The sequence below is a fragment of the Ursus maritimus genome, unplaced genomic scaffold, assembly GCF_017311325.1.
Source record: "Ursus maritimus isolate PB19 unplaced genomic scaffold, ASM1731132v1 scaffold_7, whole genome shotgun sequence".
Lineage (NCBI taxonomy): Eukaryota > Metazoa > Chordata > Mammalia > Carnivora > Ursidae > Ursus > Ursus maritimus.
In genome coordinates this window covers 58,358,723-58,382,621 of record NW_024426885.1, presented here as the reverse complement: position 1 = coordinate 58,382,621, position 23,899 = coordinate 58,358,723, and the positions used below count along the sequence as shown (strand labels likewise).

The 23,899-nt window shown below is 35.5% G+C and overlaps 1 protein-coding gene across 1 annotated transcript in view; it reads right to left on the bottom strand.

Annotated features, from left to right (window-relative positions):
* CTNNA3 (catenin alpha 3) overlaps positions 1 to 23,899 on the bottom strand; it is a 1,592,500-nt gene that overhangs the window by 142,477 nt on the left and 1,426,124 nt on the right. The gene's annotated exons all lie outside the window — the stretch shown is intronic.

Sequence of the window (23,899 nt, the reverse complement as noted above, 5' to 3'; positions counted from 1 at the left end):
TTATATAATTATCATATCATATAATTATCATATATATCATACATATATATGATATAATTCAGTTATATCTGAATTTCTCCAATATTCTGTTAATATTCTTTAAAATAAGACCCAGGTCTATACACTTACACCTCAAGAACTCCCATATATTTTAACAGTGACTTCCTACGTATTGATTTAAGAATCCATTATTTTTTCTCGGTGATTTCATTAATGAAGAGACTAGAACACATGGAAAAAATACATATTACTAACTACCTGTTGTACTACCCTTTTGGGCAATAAGATATCTGTGCCAAACTTGTCCCACAACATTAAATAAGCCAAATTTCACATTATATCTTTAAAGTGGCATCACACTATAGAAGGTATATCTTACTTAGGAAATAAAGACAAACTAAGAAGAGACAAACTAATCAGCGGAATAAAGTCCAGAAACAGATCTACACATGTTCTTGATCTATGCTTCCCCACCAAAATAATACTGTGGTGCTGCAGGGAAAGAGTGGTCATTTTAATAAACTGAATGGAATCAGCCGGATATCCTTTGGAGAAAAAAATTATGGTATGTTCTGAAGTATACCCAAAAGTCAATTTAATAGAAATTTGTTATCTAAATGTGAAATAGAAAAAAATAAGATTTCAGGATCTATATTTGAGAATATTTTTATGACTTTGGAGCAAATAAAAAGTTGATACATTGAACTATATAAAAATTTAAAACTTCTCTTTATGAAAAGACATTGTTAATAAAGGTAAATGTGAATGTATCACATGGGAAAAGTTTGCAAAGGGCTCATATTCAGAATATATAGAGAACTGTAACAAATCGGTAAGGCAAGAGCAAATAATAGGAAAAAATGGGCAAAAGATTGAAAATTTACTTCACATGAGATATCCAAATGACCAGAGGAATATATTTTAAGAAGGATTCAAAGTTTTTTCGTTATCAAAGTGTAAATTAAAATCATGAGATACCATTACACACTCACAAGAATGGCTGTAATAAAAAAAGAAGATACAACTTCCAGTATTATGATAAATAACAATGGTGAGAGTGCACATCCCTGTCTTGCTCCTGACTATAGAGGAAAAGCTCTCAGTTTTTCCCCATCAAGAATGATATTAACTGTGGGTTTTTCATATATGGCCCTTATTATGTTGAAGTATGTCCCCTCTAAACCTACTTTATTGAGGGTTTTTGTCATGCACAGATGTTGTACTTTGTCAAATGCTTTTTCTGCATCTATTGAAATGATCATATGGTTTTTACCCCTTCTTTTTTTAATGTGTTCTATCACATTTACTGATTTGTGAATATTGAACCACCCTTGCAACCCAGGAATAAATCCCACTTGATCATGGTGAATGATTTTTTTTTTAATGTATTGTTGGATTTGGTTTGCTAGTATTTTATTGAGAATTTTTGCATTTATATTTATCAGGGATATTGGCCTGTCATTCTCTTTTTCAATGGAGTTTTTATCTAGTTTTGGTATCAGTAATACTAGCCTCATAGAATGAATTTGTAAGTTCCCCTTCCTTTTCTATTTTTTGGAATAGTTTAAAAATAGGTATTAACTCTTCTTTAAATGTCTGGTAGAATTCACCTGTGAAGCCACCAGGTCCTGAACTTTTGTTTGTTGGGAGTTTTCTGATTACTGATTCAATTTCTTTGCTGGTTATATGTCTCTTCAAGTTTTCTATTTCTTTTTGTTTCAGTTTTGAGAGTTTTTATGTTCGTAGGAACTTATCCATTTCTTGCAGGTTGTCCAATTTGTTGGCATATCACTTTTCATAATATTCTCTTAAAATTGTTTGTATTTCTGTGGTGTTGGTTGTTATTTCTCGTCTCTCATTTGTGATTTTACTTATTTGGATCCCTTCTCTTTTCTTTTTGATAAGTCTGGCTAGGGGTTTATCAATTTTATTTATTTTTTCAAAGAACAAACTCTTGGTTTCACTGACCTGGTTTTTTATTGGTGGTTGTTGTTGTTGTTGTTTGTTTGTTTGTTTTTAGTTTCTATTTAACATTGTACTGGAGGTCCTAGCCACAGTAATCAAACAACAAAAAGAAATAAAAGGCATCAAAATCAGCAAGGAAGAAGTAAAACAGTTACTATTTGAAGATGACATGATACTCTATGTAGAAAACACAAAGCACTCTATGAAAAAACTGCTAGAACTGACAAATAAATTCAGTCAAGTTGCAGGATACAAAATCAATATGTAGAAATCTGTTGCATTTCTATGCACCAATAATGAAGCAGTAGAAAAATAAATGAAGGAATTAGTCCTATTTACAATTGCATCAAGAACAGTAAGATACCTAGGAATAAACCTAACCAAAGAGGTGAAAGTCCTGGACTCTGAAAACTATAAAACACTGATGAAAGAAATTGAAGATGACACAAAGAGGTGGAAAAACATTCCACGATCATGGATTGCAAGAACAAATATTGTTGAAATGTCTATGCTACCCAAAGCAATCTACGCATTTAATGTAATCTCTATCAGAATGGTATTATATTCAACAGCATTTCTCACACATCTAGAACAAACAATCCTAAAATTTCAATGGAAACACAAAAAAACCCAAATAGCCAAAGTGACCTTGAAAAAGAAAAGCAAAGCTTGAGGCATCAAAATTCTGGACTTCAAGTTGTATTACAAAAGCATAGTGATCAAAACAGTATGGCAATGACACAAAAATAGACACATAGATCAATAGAACAGAATTAAAAAAAAAAAACAGAAATGATCCCATAACTATATGGTCAATTAATCTTTGACAAAGCAGGAAAGAATATCCAATGGGAAAAATCTCTTCAACACATGGTGTTGGGAAAACTGGACAGCAACCTGCAGAAGAATGAAACTGGACCACTTTCTTATACCATACATAAAAATAAATTCAAAATGGATCAAAGACCTAAATGTGAGATTTGAAACAATAAAAATCCTAGAGAACACAAGCAGTTACCTCTTTGACATTGCCATAGCAACTTCTTACTAGATATGTCTCTTGAAGCAAGGGAAACAAAAGCAAAAATAAACTATTAAAATAAAAACTTCTGCACAGCAAAAGAAATGGCAATGAACTTAAAAGACAACCTATGGAATGGGGAAGATATTTGCAAATGACATATTTGATAAAGGGTTAGTATCCAAAATATAAAAAGAACTTATATAACTCCACACCCCCAAAAAATGAATAATTCAATTTTTAAGACGGTGAGAAGATATGAGCAGACATTTCTCCAAAGAAGGCAAACAGACACATGAAAAGATGCTCAACATCACTCATCATCAAGGAAATACAAATCAAAACTAAAATGAAATATCACCTCACCTGTCAGAATGGCTAAAATTAACAACATAGAAAACAATGATGTTGGTGGGGCGCCTGGGTGGCACAGCGGTTAAGCGTCTGCCTTCGGCTCAGGGCGTGATCCCAGTGTTATGGGATCGAGCCCCACGTCAGGCTCCTCCACTATGAGCCTGCTTCTTCCTCTCCCACTCCCCCTGCTTGTGTTCCCTCTCTCGCTGGCTGTCTCTATCTCTGTCAAATAAATAAATAAAATCTTAAAAAAAAAAAAAAGGAAACAATGATGTTGGGAACGACGTAGAGAAAGAGGAACCCTCTTCTACTGTCGGTGGGAATGCAAACTAGTGCAGTCACTCTGGAAAACAGATAGGAAGTTACTCAAAAACTTAAAAATAAGGCTACTTAAAACCCAGCAGTTGCACTAGTAGGTATTTACCCAAAGAATACAAAAATACTGATCCAAAGGGACATATGTGCCCTGATTTTATAGCAGCATTATAAGAATAGCCAAATTATGGAAAGAGCCCAAATGTCCATCAACTAATGAATGAAGAAGTTGTGTTACATATGTGTATGTGTACATATATACTCAGACATCAAAAAAGAATGAAATCTTGCCATTTGCACAGTCATGAATAGGGCTAGAGTGTATTATGCTAAGCAAAACAACTCAGAGAAAGACAAATACCATATGATTTCACTCATATGCGGAACTTAAACAAAACAGATGAACATAGGGGAAGGGGAAAAAAAGAGAGGGAGGCAAAAGGGGAACCCTCCTGTACTATTGATGGGAATGCAAACTGATGCAGCCACTGTGGAAAAGAGTATGGAGTTTCCTCAAAAAGTTGAAAATAGAACAACCAGGGGTGTCTGGCTGGGTCAGTTGGTAGAGCATGTAATTCTTGATCTCAGAGTTGTGAGTTCAAGTACCACATTGGGCATGGAGACTACTTAAAAAAATAGAACTACCCTATGATCCATCAATTGCACTACCAGGTATTCACCCAAAAAATACAAAAATACTAATTCAAGAGGATACATGCACCCCAGTGTTTATAGCAGCATTATCCACAATAGCCAAACTATGGAAACAGCCCATGTTCATCAAGTGATGAATGGATAAAGAAGACATGATCTATATATACAGTGGAATATTACTCAGCCATAAAAGAGTGAAATCTTGCCATTTGCAATGACATGGATGGAGCTAGAGGGTATTACGCTAAGGAAATAAGTCAATCAGAGAATGACAAATACCATATGATTTCACTCATATGTGTGATTTAAGAACAGAACAAATGAGCAAGGGGAAAAAACAGAGAGAGGTGAACCAAGAAAGAGACTCTTAACTATAGCGAACGAACTGATGATTACCAGCGGGGAGGTGGGTGGGGGGATGGGTGAAATAGGTGATGGGTATAAGGAGTGCACTTGCTGTGATTAGCTTTGGGTGGTGTATGGAAGTGCCGAATCACTGTATTGTACACCTGAAACTAATATAATACTATATGTTAATTAACTGGAATTTAAACAAAACTTTCAAAAAGAAAGAATATAGAATTCAAGTGGTAGGGAGGCTTGGTAGCTCAGTGGGTTAAGCATCTGACTCTTGGTTTTAGTTCAGTTCATGATCTCAGGGTTATTAGATCAAGCACATAGCCTGCTTAAGCTTTTCTCTCTCCCTCTCCTCTCCCTGCTCTCTCTGCCTCTCTCTAGGAAGGAAGGAAGGAAGGATGGAAGGAAGGAAGGAAGGAAGGAAGGAAGGAAGGAAGGAAGGAAGGAAGGAAGGAAGGAAGGAAGGGAAGAAAGAGAGAGAGGGAGGGAGGGAGGCAGAAAGGAAGGAAAAGAGACAGAGAGAAAGAAAAAGAAGAAAAAAAGAAAGAAAGAAAGAAAGAAAGAAAGAAAGAAAGAAAGAAAGAAAGAAGGATATTAAGAAAGAAAAGAAAATTCCAGTGGTAGTGAAGCTCTAGAGTAATTAATTGGTACTAATATTCCACTATCTGTCATTTAAATTGGTGCAAATATTTTGGAAAATATTGACAGTCGATACGAAAGCTGAACACATACATTATTTTGATCCAGCCAATTCAACTTACTGTGTGTGCATATGTGTATGCCCAACAGAAACACACACATATGGTCACCCAAAGACATGTATTAGAGTGTTTATAACAGAACTACTAATAGTAATCCTAAAATTACCCAAGTCTCCATTTTGGGTTTCATGGATAAATAAATAGTGGTGTGTTTATATAATGTCATACAATGTCATAATAAGAATGATCAATCTACAGCAAAACAATGCTAGGAATGAATGTCATGAACTTACGTTTGAACAAAAGAAGACATAGCACAAAAGAGTACACACACACACACACACAAACATAATTACACAGATACACCCATTGTAAGTGTTTAAAGATGTCTCTTTTGCTTTACTTGGAGACTTAACCAAGGGGTCTTTACAAGACTGTTATAGACAGATTGATAAAATGGTGTTTGCTAACATCCTATATACCCAGCATTAGTCTGCCTGTGTTTCCTTATACACAGGCCAAACTGGGAAACTCAGATGTTCCTTCTGTATGTTACCAATGTCTACCACTTAGAAATTGGACACTATCAATGGAAAGCTATGGTTTGATAAATATCAGCCTTCCTCCAAATCACAATATTTATACTACATAGTTACTTAGACTATATAGGCATTTTGCTTATAGAACAATTCAGAAAGCAAATATGTCAATTTGTAATTTCTAGTAGTCATATAGGTTATAAGGGTGAACAGGAAAGTACTGGCAGTGAAATGTCTGAAACCCGCATATTAGGAGATGGATTGGTTGACCTATGGAGCACCTTTTCGATGTATTTATGGTCTCAGGAGAATGAGCATGTCTATAGAACAGCAGTTATTAGGGAGCGATGATGCCATAAAATGAAGAAATAAAACAACCTGAAAATGCTGAAGGGGTTTTTCCCCCTCCCGGAGACATCCTATTAAGTTCTTATGGATTAGGAAAAAAATAACCAAAAGTAGGAAATTATAAGGAAGATATGCATATAGCATTTATATTGAACTTCAGATATATTTATAGTTCAATGAACATCTGTCTAAAGAAAAGTGAAAATGTAATTCTTTTTTTTTTTAAAGATTTTATTTATGTATTTATTTGACAGAGACAGAGACAGCCAGCGAGAGAGGGAACACAAGCAGGGGGAGTGGGAGAGGAAGAAGCAGGCTCCTAGTGGAGAAGCCTGATGTGGGGCTCGATCCCACAACGGCGGGATCACGCCCTGAGCCAAAGGCAGACGCTTAACCGCTGTGCCACCCAGGCGCCCCTGAAAATGTAATTCTATTACCTGTTTGTATAAAAGTACTTTTTCAATAATGAAATAAAATTCCACCCTTTAAGATAGTCTTCACAATCAGGGGCAATGAAACATTTATAAATAGCTCTGATGGCACAAATACACATACATAAACTTTTCAATTGTTGATCCACATGAAAGCTACCGGAGCTAAAAGAGAAAATCTTATTTTCAAGACAAGTGCTACTCTTCGGGTGATGTGCTATTGAGCTGTCTTATGCTCATATTCAGGGTAACAAAGCGTAAGTGCTTATTTTATTCATATACATACAGAGATAGATGAATAGAACTTCAGTGCCAGGCACTATTCTTTGGCAAATATTTACTTTTTTAACCCTTATAAGAGCACTATGAGATTGGTGTTGTTGTTACATATTACCATTACAATTTTATAGATCTATGCATATGAATCTACAATTACCTCAAAAGTTTCCTTTAAAATATTTACTGAACGCCTTGGATGTGCTAAGTACAATTACAGATGCTAGGAAAGAGCAATAAACAGCAACAACAAAAAAACAGTGTCTCTCCAAGAGGTTTGCAGTCTAAAGAAACAGACAAAAATAAACATGATTATGTAATATGTCAAATGGTAAAAATGAAGGAAAAAAACCAGTAGTGAGCATAAAGAAAGATGGAGGAAGTGCTATTTGTATATATAGGGATGCTATCTTCCAGACGGTGGTATTTAAGCAAAGAAATAAAGCCACACAGGTTTCCAGAGGAAGAGCAAACCAGGGACGAAGGGCAGCCAGTCCAGAGCCCTTGAGTTGGGAGTGGTCCTGGAATGCTCAATGAATACTAAGTAAATGGGCCATTGTGTCTGGAGCGTGGCTAGTGAGGTAAAGCAGTGGGATTTTGAGTTAGTGGGATGCCAGATCATATAGGCCTGTAGATAATCTTAACTTTCAATTTTACTTTAAGTGTGTGTTGGAGGAGAGGGATAATATGTGATTTAGGACAGAGTACTGACATGTTCAGACTTACCTACTAAAAGGTTATTATGGCTGTTATGTTGAGAACAGACTGATGGTAAGGAAAGAAAGTGGAGAGTAGGAAGACTATCATTCACCAATTTTTTTTTTTTTAATAAGAGCTATTGTAGTGGATATATTCTGCTTTCTATCCTACATTTGTACCTTTGGAGAACTACTTTCCCCATGTTATGCTGAGGAAAGTATAAATCACAGGCTCCCAAAGTATCCCACTCTCCTATCAAAAATTACTGGTTCCTGAATAGGATAGTATCCAAGAAAACCCAATTAGAATTTCTTCTTGGAAATGGATACATGGACAGTGGTTTTCCAAACGTCTCTCTCCCTTTGTCTCAGATCCATGCCTGTAAGGACCAAATGAACAACAATGCGGAGAAAGCCTATCTGAGAATTAAGTAAAATACATACAAATTGAGCTAGGAAAAAGAAACCTTTTTTTTTTAAAGATGTTTTATTTATTTGAAAGGGAGAGCACAAGCAGGACAGCGGTAGGCAGAGGGAGAAGGAGAAGCAGGCTCCCCACTGAGCCGGGAGCCGGATGTGGGGCTCGATCTCAGGACCCTGGGATCATGACCTGAGCTGAAGGCAGATGCCCAACCGACTGAGCCTCCCAGGCACAAAAAAGAAATTCTTTATAAATATTCTTTAACTATGGAACAAATGATAAAATGGATAAAAATTTGGTTGTGTTCTATTTAAAATTCTATTTTATCCTAGAGTAATAATTTCAACCACAACATCAAATTGGTCACAGCAACAAAACTCTGCGTCTCTGCATTTACCTTCCTACCCTGCTGCTATTTCTATGAAACTGTATTATTTTGTCATCTCTGTGTAATTATTCTGTGGATCACATTCAATTCATATATAGTTTCTAATTTATTATTCAAAAAAGAAAAGAAAGAAAAAGGGAAAGATATCTGTTTCTATATTAGTCAAGATCAGATACAGAATCCAATACTCCAAAAGGAAAATATGTGCTAAATATTCAAATGGTATTGGGTCATGATCATTTTCAAGAACCCAAAGAGCCACAATCCCAGTCTTTCCAAAAAACTTATATATAGGATAAAAGAAAAGTAGTGAAATATCTGTCACTTATTTATAAAGGGAAGGCCCTACAGAAAATGTGTTTATATGAATTATCTTATTTGAACCTCAAACCTTAAAGGAAGTAATTCATTATTTTATGAGAAAATAGAAGTTCAGAGAGATTAAGGTCAAATAATAAGTAATAGAGGTAGTATTCAGTCTCAGTTCAGATGTTTCTCATCTCTGTGTTGTATGGAAAACATTTCACATGATATATCATTATATTAATAATTATACTAATATAGTAATATATTCATTAATTACTCCACTAATATATTAGTATATTCAGTATATTACTAATTCTATCATTATACTAATATTATATTAATAATATACAATACAGTTTATAATTATAAAGGCAAATGAAGTTAACAGATGATTAAAGGGCAAGTGTAAATAAAGGTAAGCAAGACCAGAGTTAGCTCTGTGGAAGAAAAAGAATATGAATTGTGCCCTAAAGGATAGGTGCAGTGCAGATACGTGTGGATAAGTTAATATAATGGTAGGACACTCTGGGAAGCTTAGGTTTGGCTCCTGTACTTGGATCCTAGCAAAAAAGGGATTTACTAGGACCTTCAAGGACACAATGGAGGGTAAGGGGGTATTAAAGAAAAAGGGGACAGTATCACATTTTTAAAGAAACTTTGAAAGTCAGCAGAGGAGTTTAGATCTGACAGAATGTCATTTGCTTATAAAAACTTAAGTATTGAAGCATGCGATATGCTCTGTCACAAAGAGATGGCCACATGTGTCTTCTAAACAAAAAAAGACACAATGAATCAAGAAAAGGGGACATAAGGCTGCGTCATATGCAAAAGAGAACATAGATTAAGTTTGCCAAAGTTTTGATATCTACTTTAAAGAGGAAAATTCTACCTTCCTGCCAAAAATTTTTGTGAAGAGGTTAGTAAGAAAAAAACTATTCTATATGTTGGATTACTAAAGGTTTTCAACAACAATTATAATTGTAATATTTGAATTATAAGAATTTGTATAATAGAAATTCTATAAGAATTGGAACGATTTAGAGAAATAGAATAGTTTGCAAATGTGACAGCAAAATTTTAAGCTCCTCGTGAGATCACATCTTTGCACCTGCCATAGAGATCATGGAGTTTAGAACCATCAAGCAGAAAGGAATAGTTTTAAAAGATTTCTTGGATAGGACTTTAATTGACTAAGTAATTATGTTAAATCAAAATCATTGGAAATAAGAATGTTTACAATATTATTTTAGTTTAATTCTTGGCAAGACAGGAGAACTGAGGTGTAAAAGCAAATAGATCTCCCTCATCACTTTTGTTAGTCTGGGTCCTCTGAAAAGCAGACACATAAATGGGATTAAATGCAAGGAATTATTAGGAAAAATGTCTGTGAGTGAAAATCAGGAGAAAGCTGGAAATGGCTGAGAAAGTAGTCATACTATGGTACAAGTATGACTCTGAGTGAGGAAGAGAAGGAAGGAAGTTAAAACTTCCTAAACTGATGTGCAGTTAAAGAAAAACGAAGTAAAGTCATTGGGGAATCCTCAAGCCAAAGACAGACATCAGGGATGCTGCGTGTCTCCAGGAATGGGCGTGCCTTAGTACCTCAGATGCACGTGGGCACTGGCAAGGCACAGCTCACGGGACTCATCCATATAGTCTCAGCATAGATGCGGGAATGCATTTCACAGCACAGCAGCTGGAAGCCTTGGTTAATTTCCTTCCCTATAGTTGGAGGTCGTGACTATAGTTGCAAGGAGCATCCCCATGAGTGACATGGCCACTTTCCTTAAGGCTGGTCATGGGTCTCATATGAAATATAAAGGAGGTTCTGAGCATTTTCTTTTTTTTATGGACAATATGTAATTGTGAGCTGTGTACTCTATTGGAATCTAGTAATTTGATCACTTGTGGTTTCTCATACTTTTTCACAAATGGAGACTCCCTATGCCGCACTGTCATAATCACATTTTGAAAAACAATGAGAGCACAGCTTTAGGTGGGGAACCACTACTTCTGGTAGGCCACTGCATCATCCGTCCATTCATTTATTTAATGTACCCACTTACTGAAAAACAAAAACAAAAAAACACACATAGGCTAGCGCCTGCCTGACTTCCCACCTGCATCTCCTACACTATGCTCATTACATACGGCACTCTATTGTCCAGTAAGCTTTTTCTATATGTTGAACAAGCTAAATACTTTCCAATCTCAGAATATTAGGCCCTATGGTTTCCTTTGCCCGGAATGTTCTTCCCCTCAATTTCCGCACAACTTCCTTCATATGATTCACACTTTAGTGCAAGTACCACATCAGTGAGGCCTTTGTTGATCATTTCATCTAAATTAGCACCCTGTCATGAACCAATAACTCTTCTATTACTAGTTTTATTTACTTCACAGTATTTACCAGCCACTGCAATAATCTCGTTTTGTTGTTCTCTAGTCTTTGTAGATTTGTCTTCAGTCTTTGTAGATTTGTCCCCATAAAATCATATGACTAATGCTCTCCACTGTATCATCAGTATCTGGAATGGTGCTTGATTCCTAAAACTCAATAAATATTTGTTGAATGAACAACCGACAAAGGAAGTCTTCTATATATAAGGTGCTACAAAGGATCTGACGATTTAAAGATATGACTACTCTTCTGAGACTATAGTCTAATAAGTCAGAAATTACTCCTCCCCTTCCTAACACTAATCCGTTTTTCCCACAACTGGTCTAGACACTCATCCTCATGGACCAGTTCATTAACTTCTTTTTGTGGCGGAAGAGCTCTGAACAACATAGACTTTAGAATAGTAGAAACTTGACATTCAAGAAAGTCACTTCTCTAGAACTTTACTTCCACAAGTTTGTGACTAATAAAGCATTAGATTTCTTGCCAAGCATGGGCCAAACACTGTTTTGAAGTAAGGGAGATACTATGAAGATTCTAACAGATAAAGCCCTCATAGAGTTTAGAGTTTAAGAGGATAGGGAGACATATACAATAGGCAAAGAAATAAATATCACACACTGAAATAGGATCTTTGAAGAAAAAGAAGGGAAGACTGAATATAAAACACTTTGTCTTTTTATGCAGGTCAGGAAAGATGTTCCAGAGGAAGTGATGTTTGCCCTGTGATTTGAAAAATAAGGAGGAGTTAACCAGGTGAAATTGAAGGGCAGTTAATTAGGAAGGGGTGGGGGCAAGAGCTTTCTGGCAGAGGAAACAGCCAAGTGTGAAAAACAAAGGAATGTCAAGGAAAATGAGACCAAATGAATCGATAGGGACTGTAGAATGCAGGTCCCGCTAAGCCATGCTAAGCTTTATTTGAAAAACAAACAAAGAAACAAACAAAAAACTTTAACAAAAATTACATAAATAAAATGTGCACTTTCCAAAGGCCTTCAGCATGCCCTCTTAATGATATTCTGATTAGAAATGTTTCTGGAAAAATTGCCTTTTGGTTAGGCTTATGCAGGCTTGGGTTGGCCTCGTATAGAAGAAAACTAGTAGTACAGTCTCTAATGATTGAATTAGCTGAAAGTTGGAGGCATGATTTTGCAGGTGGTGTAATGGAGAATGGCAGGCCCTGGATATAATGAAAATTTAATTACATGCTTAATACAATTAAGCCATGAAATCATGAGGGAACATAAAAATTAAAAATATATAATCTATGGTGCTGGGTAGCTGGAAACATTTTCACGTTAGAGACCTAACTTCTATTATCAGTGTCAATATCTATATCATGCTCTAATATTTCATATGGATTCCACTAATGAAATTAGGAACACAATCAGGTGGCAAAGAGTAAGAAAGCTCCCTTATTAATAAAATACATTGGCAGTGTTTGCTCTCTTCTCCATAGCAGAGGAGGATTTGTTTGTCCTTCATTGGCCTGAATTACACGCATCCCTTCTGAGATGGAGAGCTAATTTATATGATTAATGTTATATGCTTCCAGAAAGTTTGAAGATATGACCAAACGGGATAGCAGCAAAGCACACAATTTCCCTTTGCCTTAATTGTGAAAGAAATGATTAAAAATACAGTTGGAGTCCCTCTATTTGGTACAGGAAAACATTTATGTAATAATCACTTCATTAGTTTAGCAAAGTCTTTGCCTTTCTGCCATAATGTATAATTCTAAAACCTAATTCAATATTTGGCTCAATTAACTCGCTTCCTGTGAGTTATGGCACTTTTGGAGCTTGAGTGGTTGAACATGTTTTACATTATTCCATATAATTTTTTTCCTAATTTTTGCCTTAACACTCTTGTTTTTACTTTATATTTCATTATAAAATATACAAAATATAAATAAATAAATATATATTTATTAATAAATATATTTAAATCCAAGTGTAAATATATTTATTTATAAATATACTTATTTATATTTATATATGATATCTGCATATATAAATATATACATATGTACATACATATACACACATATATGCTACATATACACATACACATATGCCTTTTCTCTTTAATATTTTCTGTTTTGTTATATTTTGTTATGACTCTTTAATACTGATGACCAGTACTTGAGAGAAAAATCCCAAGTATTTTTAATTCATCATATCCATGTTAAAACAACGCTATTTCCTTGGGTAAAAAAAGGACCTGTTTAATCAAATATTAACTTCAGGGAAGTTCACACAAAGTCAAGAGGAAGGAAAGGACAACCTATCTTATGAGTTGGACTAAACCTGGAGCTTTGAACTGCACATGATTTGTTCTCACATCCATATCTAAACCATGAGGTAATAAAGGACTTGAATTGTATGACTTGTTCAAAACAAACACATAAACAAGCAAACAACAACAACAATAATTTGGTACCTAATTTAGAGAAGACATTATAATAGTTGTCTTGGGGGGGATAAAGATAAATAAGTCAGGTCTAAAATAATGCACAATTCAACGGTGAGTAAAAGCATACACATGGCCAAGGTGTATCCTCTGTGTATCCAGTGTGTATCCTCTGTGTATCCAGTGTGTATCCTCTGTGATAAGGATACTAAGAGAGAATACACAAAAGACGATGGAAATTCAGAGATGGTGGCGTGGCAGGCACTTCTAGTTGAAGAGAAGTAATGGGAATTTTATGGAAAAGCATAACATCTTTTCACATGTACCCTAATAAATTAGAAGGGTTAATATAAAATTCTATTCATTTAAACATTTCCCATAGTAACTGAATTGTAGAACTTTGAGGAACCATCTATATAGGCATTCAGGAAAAATAAGGGGTAGAGGCAGAAATAGCGGGGATTTGGAGGAAACCAAGACAGCATAGATACAGAAGCCAATTGACAAGAGTTCAGTGGAGAAGGAGATGGCTGGCAATGTCACACGTTCAAGGTACCAACAAAAATTCAAATGGAAGATATATTATTTAATGTGTAACAAAGAATCTCGAGTGGCCTTTAAGAGTGTTTCCGGTACACAGAGGGAGCAGAAGGCAACAGAATGGCCTAGGCATTTGGAGATATCAGGTATACATTTAATATTTAAATAACATAATCATAGCTAGCACTAATTCATGCATTAAATATTTATTGAGCACCTACTATGTTCCAAGCATTCTTATAAGAGTTGATGATACAACAAGGAACTGAAACTGAGGCACAAAGACAACTGTAAATAACTTGCTCAGCTCGTAAAGCTGGTAAAGGACGGGAAGCCAGGCAGTCGGACTCCAGAAGCTACACAACAAAATACTGCCCCACTTCTTCTGTACCACACACTCTACTAAGTGCTTTATGTACGTTATTCTGTTCAATACTCACTACAGCCCGGCGATATGTTGTTATGGCACCCAATGTTTAGATAAGTAAATTGAGGTTTAGCCAGGTTATGTAATTTTCCAAAGCCTACACAGCTAGAGAAAGTAGAGCCAGAATTTTAGTTCAAAGTATGATTTCAGAGCCTGAGCTCGAATTCATCCTACTTGACTGCACAGATCTAGTATCCAGAGACATTGTGGAGAGACTCTGGAAACAGTAAAACTACTACAGTAGAACTACTACTACTTTCTACAGAGAAAACTACTATCGGTATTTCAGCATATTTCCTTACAATACTTTGCACACTTGTACATAATGGCAAAATTTAAATATACACAATTTTAGAACATATCTTTTTGTCATTAAATCATTAACATATTGCATCTCTTTGAAGACTCTTGGTAAACATAATTATTGGACAAAAGCTTATCTCAGGGTTATATCAAAATTTATTTAATCTCTCTCAACATATTAAACATATAATTTATAACTTTTGATAGTTATAAACAATGTGGTAAATTGTATAACTTACTGCAAATCTTTAAAACCTTTCTAGGTATTGGTTAATTGTTCCACAAAGGGTTTAAAGCAATTATAATCAAAAGCAAGGTTAAGATTGCTTGTTTCACTGTACCTTTATCAGCACTGTATATTATTATTATTTTTAAAGTCATTCTTAATTTCATAGGAAATAAATGATATTTCACTAGAATGAAAGTTTCATGAAAATATTTCTACCCAGTAATTGTACTGACACATCTATTGAGAGTACTTGATAAATCTCTGTTGATTCAGTTAGGTCTCTTTTCTAATATGGATACAGCATTTAAAATTCTTGATAAATAAGAAGATGCAGTTATAGGGGTAGCTTATGTCTATGCCTACCATGCTAAGACAGACAAATAGCCAAGGAATACATACAGACCTGAAGGAGCGACATTCACCAGAACGAGCTCACCGAAGCAGATTTGAAGGTATGTAGGTCCACTGTTACCCCCTGCATTTTAGGCCTTCACTGAGATGGAGATTTGCTGAAAAGGACTCTGACTCTGACTACGATGCTTTCAAGTAGAACTATTTGGGGAGCACCAGGGCAGAATACAATAGCAATAAGCCCTGGTAGAACCCAGCCCTATCCTAGAGGCTCAGTGTTTTTGACTCGTATTGGGTAGCAATTCTCTATGGATCCCTCACATTTCTGCACATCTTGCCAGTTAGGTACCAATTGCCCTTTGTTCAGGATTATCTTTTCAAGGCCGTCAGTAAATCAAACTACCTTCGTAGATAGAGATAGTGTATCCCTCCAGAGTAAAGGGCATTTTTCTAACAGCCTTAAAAAGCAGAATAATGTCTCCTTGTGAAATAAAGGATAATAACTATAATAAAAATAATAACCCATCCAGAGCCAAGAATATGCATGTTTACTTCTCATAAAAGACTCAGTTTTCCTAAGTTCCTCTCCTGTATCACAAAGTACTATATGTGCAGGTACCATCTGGCCCTTTATATGTTCTCCTAGAGGAAATGACACTTAGGTACCTGGTGTGTGTACATGTCGATAATTTGGCTGCTGCTATTGCTCTAACTAACAAAATAACTTTTATCTCTGACCTAGTAGGCCTATATCATTTTCAGCATCCATGAAATTGTGGTAACTACATGCTAGCTTGAAAGTAAGATGAAATCCTAGAACTTCCAGAGTTCCTGACAGCTGGGAGGTTCACCAGTTTCTCCCTTGGCTGGAGATGAAGCCTAGCCGTAGTTCTATCTCATGGCTAACTAGCAGCAATTTTCACCTCATCAGTATTCATGGAGTCTTTCATCCTGCCATAGAAGAGTGGCCCAGTGTAAGCCTTGTGGTTAACCAGAAGTGGTGGGCTTGGCAATGGGCTGTAGCCACTGGAGTTTTTCAGGAAGCCAGGCTGCAGAGGATCTGTTTTACACAAGTTAAACCCTCAGGGCCAGGGGCGCCTGGGTGGCTCAGTTGGTTAAGCGTCTGCCTTCTGCTCGGGTCATGATCCTGGGTCCTGGGATCAAGTCCCCCATGGGGCTCCCTGCTCTCTGGAGAGTCTACTTCTCCCTCTGCCCTTCCACCCCCCTCGTGTGTGTGTGTGTGTGTGTCTGTGTGTGTGTGCACGCGCTCACTGTCTCTCGCTCATTTTCTCTCAAATAAATGAATAAAGTCTTAAAAAAAAACACCTCAAAGCCAGAAAGAATGGAAAATTTTATTTTCAGGATTATAAATAAGTAAGGTTTTAGTAAATAAACGAGCAGGATCCGGTGAGGAACCAATGATTACAGATGCTAGAAAAAGTAAGGAAATTGAATTAAACAGTCCTACAATAGGGAAGAGTGATTTGTGTGGGGAAATATATGAGGTAAGGTTAGTACAAATAAAACAAGATACACTTTTTCTTCAGAATTATAAGGGAAAGGAGAAAATTGGTGATGAAACACAGAATGTTTGATGTGAAAAAAGGAACGCTGTTAGGGCTTACTTTGGGTATAAACGTAGAAATAAGGTGGAGGGAGAAGGTGGAATTGGGGACTTAGTGTAACTAAAATAACCAAATCATCTTATTGGGAGTATAGCGATCAATCATATTGAAAGACAATAAATATGCAATGAATAAGAATACGGTGTGGAGTGAAAGAGAACATGGCTGATATGAATATAATATGGACCCATGTACTTTTTTGCAGATCTCTATGCAGGATACCATTGAAATTATAAAGTAGCCCCCCTTCTTTCAGATTGGACTTTAAGCTCTTTGAGGGCAAGAGCATTGTTTGAGGTATGTTTTCATTTTTTACTACTATTATAGTTTCTGGAATATAGATGCTTACTACATTAACTGATTTAATATTGGACTTTCTACAGCAAAGCTGAGCAAATACGAGAAAGTAGTCAAGATATTGGTTAGTTTGGTGTAGCACAATTCAAGATGTAAAGGAGTCTAAGTGCAGAGAAAAGTACACATTTGGAAACCACTTTTCTAAAAGAGGGAATAAGGTTCTAGCAGGCACACATACAAAGCAGAAGTAATGGAGAAGGAGAAGTGGAAGGATGCAAGACGGGTCAAATAAAGAGCTATTATACAATCCAGCAATCCTACTTATGGGTACATAGCCAAAGGAATTGAAATGAGCTTCTCAAAGACGTATCTGGAGCCCCATGTACACTGCAGCATTATGCATAAAAGCCAAGATACAGAAACAATCCAATGTCTGTCAAAAGATAAATGTACAAAGAAAATGGGTAAATAAATATGAAAATTATTCAGTCTTCTAAAAAAGGAAATCCTACCATCCCTGATAACACTGATGAACAATTGAGAATTTCTAGTGTTCTCTGAAATGTTTTAAAGGATAGCTACAAATTGTGCTGGAAAGGAGTACTCATTCAATCTTTTAGAATTTCACAAAGAAGCATTTTCTAATATACAATTTCTCTCATATATCAACTGTCTTTTAAAGTTTAGAATTGAAATCACATTTATTTATTTATTTTTTAAATGCAATCAATCATGGATCCTGCTGAATTGGCAGCAGAGACCAGGTTTACTAGAATCCTCTATCGCTCCCTGACTAAAACCAAGGTAAAAGTGGTCAATAAGAATATAACTACAGCAAAAGTAACAGCCTAGTAAAGAGAACTTGAGCCACATTTGAAGTCTCTAAGGAGGTTAAACGATGCCTGGAGGTTGGAAAATGTGAAGAGAAGGTGCCGAAGTATATTGGTAATAAATGGGGAGACAGGTCAATAGAAAGAGTAAAGATTTTAAAGACAAACAAGTCTCAGTTGAACCAGCTATTAACTGTGTCATAATTGACATTTTGTCTAAGTCACTGAGTTTCAATTTGCTCATCTCTAAAACAAAGACCATAGCCTTATTGTGTCATAGATAGTCTCCCCAAATGACTCTCCATTCAGGCCCTTCCTGATATTCACATCCTCATGTAGTCTCCTCCCCTTGATAATGTTCTGGCAATGTGACCTGCTTTAGACTCGTAGAATGTAATGGTATTATTCTAAGGCTAGATTAAAAGAAACATGTGGCTCTCCTTGTGTCCCTTGGGATGTTGTTCCAGAAGATGCCAGTTATTAAGTAAAACTTCGGACTATTCCTTTACAGTTCTACTATGAGGAAGCCCAATCTAGTCACATGCTGTTGGACATGGGAAAGGGAAAGCCAACTTAGACATCCAGCCCAATTGACCCTTTAGATGGACTGTGTGGGTTGAATTGTGTTCCTCAGAAAGATATATATTCAGGTCCTAAACACTGGTACTCGCAAATGTGACCTTATTTGGAAATAGGATCTTTATAATCAAATTAAGATGAAGCCAAATTATATTAGGGTGAGTCCTAAATTCAATATGACCCAGGTCCCTATAAGAAGAGGAAAATTTGGACATACAGACACAGATGTAGAGAGAGTGAAAGCCATGTGATGACAGAGGCAGATTTGGAGTGGGACAAAAGACAGGGAACACCAAGGATTCCTGGCAGCCATATGAAGCTGAAAGAGGCAAAGGATGCTCCCCTAGAGCCTTTGGTGGAAGCATGGCACTGCTAATACCTTGATTTGAAACTTTAGCATCTGGAACTAGTAGACAATTTTCAGCTTGTGGTACTTTGTTACAACAGTCATAGGAAACAATTACAGATGGCTTCAGCTATCTTCAGTATCTACAGACATTAACTGATTGAAACCACATGAGAAAAAGGAAACAAATATCTCTCAGCTAAGCCCAATCAATTCCCAGAACTATGTAGGATCATAATAAATTATTATTTAAACCGCTAAGTTTCATGATGGTTTATTGTGTAATGACTGATAAATGAACAAGCTATTATCAAGATTTAAGTTCATATATGCAAAACACCAGCATTGCATCTGACACACAACAGGCATTCAGCAGAAGTTCAGTGGAATTATGTCATACTTTTATAACATTAACTGTATTTACATTACACATTTATATGGTGCTTTGTATATTTAAAAGTGCATTTGTATATATTATTTCCTTCGCTCTTCAATGCAGTACTAACAGAAACCATGAACTTTGTTACATACTCATTTAACACATGAAAAATTCAAGCTGTGAATTTAAGTGATTTACTTAAAGTTGCACAAACAAGCATTGGCAGTGGTTGGCCTAGAACACGGAGTCAAACAAAATATACGTAAGCTCTAGCCAGACTACCATTGCCTCAAAGATTTAGAAATGAAGTAAAGGATTTCATTTTTACTGAGAGCTTATTGTGTGCCAGTTTCTGCTCCCTGTGCTAGATACTATCTTATTTCACTCCCACAATGACCCCCGTGAGAGCGACTATCCAGCCCCACAGAATCAAGACACACACACACACACACACACACACACACACACACACACTCCACAGCCGAGGCTCTGAGAGGTTAAGTGACTTGAACAGATCCATGCATCTCCTAGACCATGGAGTGTGTGTTCGTCTTTCCTCTACAACTAAGGCACTGGAATAAGCAGAATAACATGAGAAAGATGCAGAATATATGAGCAACTTCCAAGAAGAGAAAAGATCGTGTCAAGGAAAATAAGGCAAAGTTAAAGCAAGTGATTGCACGTTTTCATCAGACACTGAATAGGTAGAGATGTGTGGACAGTAGTGTGAGTACCTCCAAAAAGTCAGGGGCAAGAGTGGCTTCTGGGACAACGAGCTCAGATAATGAAGAGGAGCTCGGGATATCTGAAGGAGGGTGTTATGAATAAACAGGATTTGGTTATGCCGGAATTCTTCTGAACTGACCAGTTACACTGAAGGCAACGTGGTCTTTGTTGGCTGATCTTTCTGGCAGTCTCTAACTTATCTCCTGGGCGTTGACTTTTAGCTGAAGGTAACACTCAGGATTCACTAGCAATAATTGTTTCAAGAAGTAAAGACATCCCATTATTCAGAAATTGCTTATGAAAATGCCTAATAATAACAGAATCATCATGGTTTAAACCTATGATGATACTGACCCCAAGAGAGAATAGACTTTCAAAATTACCTACACTGATAACTCTACAATCGTCTAAAAAAAGCAATGAGCTCAAGAATTGTTTGTTCTATTTTGCTCTTCTAATTAGATGATTTCTTTATCACAGTTAGCTGGAGATTAATCACAAAATGTGAACAGTTTTATTTTCTGAACTTCAGGAAACTTAATTGGTAATAATCATTATAATTGTGAAGAAATCTGCAGAGATGTTTCATTATGGCTACAATACTGTCTTTCATACAAGTTCAGTAGCTGTGTGTGTGTGTGTGTGTAAGTAAATGGGTATGTATACAATTGGATAAAGAAGAAAAGAGATTCTTAAGGGAATGTGAGAGAAAATGATCTTAAAGTAAAGACAAAAAGAATTCTTTTGGAAACAATCATTTAGATACAAAAACGGAGGCTTATATAAACCATGTTCTGACCTTTGTGTATGAAATATTTTTAAATCACTGGTCTTCAGAAACTGCAAATAGTTCCTTAGGAAAAAAAAGAGGTGTTCTTACTTAAAAAGAACTCTTGAACTTAGAGAACTGAGCACAGGAGAGATCAGACAGTAACTTATAATTCTCTAAAAGTTTTAAATCCATATAAAACTCACAATGCAGAATAAATATGCACCCACGCACAACCTAAATCTAACCAGTAACTGCTTAAAATCTGAATGTCTTTGGGAAGTGTACCAGAAAACTAAAGGTTTTCAGCTTTTCCCAACCTTTTATTGTCATTGAAATACAAATATATTAAAAACGATCTGGTTATGTAAACTGAAAGAAAATAAATCAATCCAGAATTTTCCAAATGTCCTGAACTATTTTAAGATTAGGAACAAAACAAACAAAAAAAAGCAAAAATAGTGTTTTTTTAAATTAAGAAAGAACAAATTTGACTCATTAGGTTCAAAAATATGTAGAAGTATGTATCTTAAATCCACCAAAAAAACAGAGCTTAAAAAATGGTTCATTATTTTAAGAATAACGGCATTTTTGGAGGGATTTATTTTCCAGAGAGGGAAATATCAAATTTGGGAAGAAAAGAGAAACCATTACAATTTCTCTTTTTAAATTCTAGCCAAATTATAAAAGAAATGATTCCTTTAATTTTTTTTTAAATGGGCTTTGCAATATAGTGCTACTGCTAAGCTACCGAATGTTATTCTGACTACAAACTGTAGCAATTATTTTATGCTAAAAACCTTAACATAAAAAAAACAAGTAAATATTTTATATTAATATGAATTATTTCTACTGACCACCTATACACATATTTTAAGTATCCCATGATTCACCAAAGATCTAGCTGGAAGTAGGTCATTTCGAAAAAAAGAGTCTTTGAAACACAGGTGTATAATTAAAAATCTATGCATAACCTAAACATCGCAACTACTTCTAAAATAAGTACAGATGTAGTTTCCATTACTACTTTCTTTTTAAAATGTTTTAAATTCACTTGCTGATAAAATTTTAATTTAAGTCAGGCATATTTCAATGAAGAAATGTTTGTGTCTAGCTAACACTCCTATGTTTAAGTATATAATATTAGAAATATTAATACAAAGACCCTACAATTTTATTTTGTAATCCCCTTTGGATTTGTACTTAACTTTGAATCCTTTTTTTTTTCAACTTATGTTTTCTAGTTATGCATGTAAATACAATACTAGAAAAACTAAATATAGATTGGGATCTCTTTTGTACAATTAAAAGATAATTTTCAAGACTTCCACTTCTGGGAAGGTAGAGTAGGCACACTTTTCTCTTTTCCTCCTCTTAAGTACAACATACAACTAAAAACCTTGGAGTGAAGGTATATACACATTGTGTATTCTGAAAGTTGGAAAAAAAAAGAAAATTGTTTACAATATTTGCAAACTGCATAAATAACAAAGGGCTGGTATCTAGAATATATAAGGAACCCTCAAAATCTAAAACTGAAAACACAGAATGCAATTCAGAAATGGATAAACGACATGAGCTTTCACTAGAGAATATACAGATGACACATAAACACAAGAATAGGTTTACCATCTTCAGCCATATTGTAATTGCAAAGTAAAACCACAATAAATTGTCACTACACACCTATAAGAATGGCGAAGATAAATCATAATACCAGACGCTGGTGTTGACACAGAGAAACTGGATCACTCATACATTGTCAACAGGAACGTAAAATGGTACCGTCACTGAAAAACAGTTGCTTTCTTAAAAAAAACTAAACCCGGAATTGCTACATGATCCAGCAGCTGCATTCCTTGGAATTTATCACAGAGAAATCCAAAGTTATACTCACACAAAGCCTATATGTGAATATTTATAGCAGCTTAATTCATAACAGCCCCAAACTGGAAACACCCACGTGTACGCCAACGGGTGAATTCAACAGACTGTGTTACATCCATGCCATGGAATCCCACCACTTAGCCATGGAAAGGACTGAACTACTGACAGGTGCAAGGATCTGGATGAATCTCCAGCACAATGATGCGGAGTGAAAAAAGCCAATCACCAAAAAGTGACATATTACATGATTTCATTTATGTAAAATTCTTCAAATGGCAAAATGACAGAAATAGAGAATAGATTGGTGTTTGCTACTAGTTAAGGGGAGGATGGGAGTGGAAGGGAAGTATGTGTGGCTGTAAAAGCGTGACAAGAGGGATCTTTGTGATGATGGAAATGTTCTGTATTTTGACTGTATCAATGTCAACATCCCAGTTATGATATTGTACTATAGTTTTGTAAGATATCACCGTTGGATGAAACTGGTAAAGGGTCTATGCGATTGCACCATATTATTTCTTAACAAAAGCATGTGAATTTACAGTAATTTCATATACACTCTTCAATCTAAAATTAATAAATGAACAGATATTCATGAAGCCACAAAAGGGATTTCTAGAATGGAAACATTTTTTTAAATTTTTCATTTGCATTTTTGTTTAGGAACTTACTGCTTTGCTAATAAGGAAGAGGAAATACAATGCTCTTGTATTCTAGACTTTTACATGTAAGCACATTCCTCTGTTCACATCATTGCAATGCTCTAAGTATAAAAGTCAACTTTTAAATCCACCCTCTATTATTAAAAATGCAACCTGTTCTCAGGGTATTTTATGGCAAGAGCACAAGCTTCTAATTTGAATAAAAGGACGAGTTGAATTGCAAAAGTGCTGGCCTCACATATTTTTCTATCTTAGGTGCCCTTAGATTCATTAACATTCACCAAAAATTAAATTTTCTTTCAGAACCTTAAGAGTGATAGTTCTAAATCTTAGAGATTCTGATGTCATGGGTTTATAGTGTG